Genomic DNA, 4,333 nt, shown 5'->3' with positions numbered 1-4,333 from the left:
ACACACACACACACACACACACACACACACACACACACACACACACAGAGAGAGTGCAGTCAGACTTCTCACTGAAACACGAACAAAGAGCTTGATCATCCTGTGCTGCTGTATTCATCTCTATCTTGCGATGTATCTTTTTCAAGCCGACGTTCATCATTTTCATTTTGTCATCGAACTGACTTCTGTTACTCAACTACAGACTCTACAGTGCTGGTGTTTCACAGGCCAGCAGCATGCAGGTATAGAGCGTGATCATCAGCAAGGCACAGAGGCTGACGTGCTGCTGGAAAGACTCGCTAGTTTCGCTTCCTGGTTCAAAGATATGAATACACTTGTGTTTTTACATTTTTTTTAAAAGTGACAATGTAGGCCAGTGTGTTGTTTTGGTTCCTGTCCCACAATCGGAAACATTTGTAGCCATTTGCTGTGATTTAATTATCGCAAATGTTACGGACTCGGACATAAGAGAAAGAGTTGACCTTACGACCTGACTGCTTCTTTGTGTTCATCTGTAAGTGAACAACTCTGTGAAAGCTTGTGTTACTACTAGATATCATTTGCTTGGTTGACACACATACAAACTACATAATGAGGATTATCACAGTTTAACAGCTAGCCTGAAGCTGGGACGCTGGAACTTAAGTATTGAGACATAATCTATCAATGTTGTTGTTTTTTTCCTACAATCTGACTAGAGCTGCAAGTATTCTCAGTTCACCAATATAATTTACCAGATGATGTCTTGTTTTGTCCAACCAACAGTCCACAATCCAGAGATATTAACTTCACTGTCATTTACCAAACCATATAGGTCAGGGCCAGGCGGTAACTTCCGGTTGCACAAAGAAGTTTTTTGGGAAATCTATGAGTCTCAAATTTTCTTCGAAACAGCATGATGTTCATTTAGTAAATTCTGGTCCCATTTTAGAGTAAAATATAAAGCAGGGGATGCTTTAGGGCGGGCTTACTGTGATTGACAGGCCACTGCCGTTACCAGAGCTATATACAGCGCAGCACAGCAGCAACGCTTGAAATTAGTTATCCATGTTGAAATGAATTACAGGTCGCCCTGGCTGTTTGTTTTCTTCCGGGTACGGGTCACGTGATAGTGAGTGTGACGAATCAGGGACGGAGACGTCATGGCTGCTAATAACCAATCCAGTAGCGAGCACGGGTGCGGGCTCATTTTTTCTAACGCACATCCGTTTCCGACCGTCCACACGCAACCAAAACCCCGGAGTTTTGAAATACCTCCAACCTCTGGGGAGTTTTCAGACTCCTCCGTTTAGGGTGCTCCAAAACTCCGGCGTAGTGTGGCCACTCAGTGTAAACGTAGCAAATGCGGAGTAAAAACGGAGTAATGTGGACATGGCCTCAGCAGGGCAGGGATTGGACAGTGATTGATCGGCGTCTGGACCGCTCGCCGAGCACACGGTGATTGACAGGTGTCCCGCAGAGCCGAGGGTCCCCCCCCCCTCTCTTGCTGATGAGGAAGATGAATGCCTCTGTGTGTTTGTTCTCTGGAGAATAGAGCAGCAGAGTGTCCGTTTGTTCTTCTCCGCTTTGCCTCATTTTCCCTCTCTATATTCCAGGAAAGTTTCAGCGGTTATGGCTATGGAGCCACTTCTCCCTGTACAGACTGTGTTTAGATTCTCACATGAGGATGTTTGTCATCTAAACATCTACCTCTTGAGGATTGATTCAAATGTTGCTCTTCCTCTCTAAACATGTTCAGGCTCCCTGGGTTTGACAGGGTCCCCAGAGCTCAAGGTGATCCAAGATATTAACTCCTCTCTATCATACACATCAAGGAAAAAGGAAGCAAAAGATTTGCATTTTGCCTTTACTTTCCTCTTCTTTTTTTTTCTTTTTTTTTTTGTCTGTAGCACAGTTTCTTGCTGTGTCAATGCGTGTCTATTATGGACACTGTCCAGTAGGGACGGGTTGATATACCGGCCAATGTTGCGTGTTTTAAAGTCAGCATTGACATTCATATCTGCGGATATGAACAAACACAGAGAAATGACAAATCTATGTTTGCACGTCTTGACCGTGGTAACGAAAATGAATCTTGAAAGCTCAAAAAAAAAAAAAAGCCAGTAAGTGAACCTTTGTGTTTTTTTTATTTATTCTGAATTGTTTGAGGTTATTTAGAAACCATGCAGGTGTATTATAAAGTATATATCAGACTCCACGTCCTTTCTCTTCTGTGAAACGGTTTTAAATGTTTGATGACTCGTCCTGCACTCGGGGGCGTTTTTAAAAACGCATTCAGCCAATCAAATGCAACTTTTGGTGAATCACTGCAAATCATAAGTACATGCAGATGAGCATCTGGCGGGCAGAGTTGGAGCTCGGGCACTGGCCGCATGGAAGGAGGCCAGGCTCCATTTATCTGCATGTACTCCCTGGGGACTCCGCTGAGACTCTATAGAGTCGGCAACTCTCGGTAGCACACTCAGATTGCTGCCGATGAAAATGTAAAGTTTGGTGACGATGGGGCCCAGATGAGGGGTCACAATCATGGTGACTAACATGAAGCCATTCAGGTGCTTTAAAACAAAACGTATTGGACCGTTACACTTTGGACTGATTGATTGGAGTCATATCGAACTGACGTTTTTTCAATCTGACAAACAGTTTTATGTATTTTTACCGGACCATTTATATTGCTGCTGCACACTCTAGGTGATGAATTTCTGTGGTGGCTTTGTTTGTGTTTGGTGCAGCGTGTGAGCAATAATCCAGGTGAGCTCTAAGCACTGACCGCTCAAGGTTTGCACAACAAAGCAGCAGCTTTCTGTCGTGTGGTTCAACACACATCAGGAGATGGAGGGGAAGCCATTTTCTCCCCTTTAAGCCAATGACATGAACGCAGCACCTTATTGTACCGCCCTGTTTCCTATAGCTTCAACATGAGTCAAATGAAACGACAAGAGTGGACATGACCGGTGCATGTCGCGCTTTAGCAAATAATTAAGATGAATAAGTTTCAATCGTGTTTGCCTGTAACCAAAGATGTGGGTGTGTCTTGGTTCAGGGGATCAGGTTACATTGTCCCAGTCTTACCCGTATGTTTCTCTTCCGTATATTGTGCACAGCTGAGACAATTAAAGGTGCTCCTGTTTAACCCCCATGTTTGCTCGCTACCAGTGCTCTTCTTCCCTGCCTATTTTGGCTTTGTTCCTTTGTTTCTTGGCTGTCAGTCATCTTAATGGACCCTTTTTGTAAGCCGTCGTCATGTTTACGTCACTGTGTAAGCTGGAGGCAAAACAAAGGAAAGACTGGAGGCTTGACATTGCACACATTTGAGATGATAAACTGGTTTGGGGCTTTAGCGAGCTGCGATGTCGGCAAAGTGTTTCAGGGAATTGGAAAATTTACAAAGCAGCCCAAATACATGCTATTGGTGCTTTTATTATTATTTTTTTAAATTAAACTACATTCCCATGAGCCAATTAGCATCTTGTTTCTGTTGCTTATGTGAAAAGTATAGTCTAGAAAAATATTTTACATCTAGTGCACCTGAAATTAAAGACTGTAGAGATGCTGAAGAACAATGTTTTATTGCTCTAAACGTATAAAGGATTCAGCAAGTGGCCACTTTTCTCTCATTCACGAGCTGTTTTGATGAACACTTGACTGGCCCTGTTGTTGTTGCACATTGTAGTCTCGGCGCGGCTGCTGTTCTTTGCCCCGTTTCTATCGCCCTCCTCTCTTTCTCTGCTTATTTGTCCGTGAACCCTCTCAGCTGGGCCTCGTCCCCCCCCCTTCTCTTCCTGTCCCCGTGCTATTTTCTCTTTGCTTCCCTTTGCTTCTGTCTTTCTCTTTTTCGCCAACCACTTCTCTTTCTGTCTTTTTTCATCAGCGTGACGGGGCAAATGCATTTGCTACTGTCTCCGTCGCAGACGGCCCCGGTTGCTGATGATTGTAGCCGATGAGCATCACTGTGTGCATCCATGGATTTAACTGTTGGTACACCGTTGGGGAAATAACATGTTCTTGAATTTAACAGTGATTGTTTTGAGGTCAAAGTGTTTACGCACATAAAGGCCCATGTTAAACCAGCCTGTCCTTTTGAAGAAACCGGTAAATGTTTGGTTTGCTTTTTCATTTCCCCTCTTCCTCCTTGTCCACTTTGTTCCTGTCTGATTTCAGCCTTGCTCCCTCGCCCCCTCTTCTCTGCCATGCTGTCAGTCGCTTCGACAAGAATAGGAAATGGTGTTTCTTTTTGGCAGAATAACAAAAAGTGGCCCATGTGGCAGTGGAAGACATCGACAGGAGTGTGTGTGTGTGTGTGTGTGTGTGTGTGTGTGTGTGTGTGTGTGTG

This window comes from Anarrhichthys ocellatus, unplaced genomic scaffold (genome assembly GCF_004355925.1).
Source record: "Anarrhichthys ocellatus isolate YVR2014 unplaced genomic scaffold, GSC_Weel_1.0 scaffold83, whole genome shotgun sequence".
Lineage (NCBI taxonomy): Eukaryota > Metazoa > Chordata > Actinopteri > Perciformes > Anarhichadidae > Anarrhichthys > Anarrhichthys ocellatus.
The sequence above is the reverse complement of the archived record's forward strand: the minus strand, read 5'-3'. Positions refer to the sequence as shown.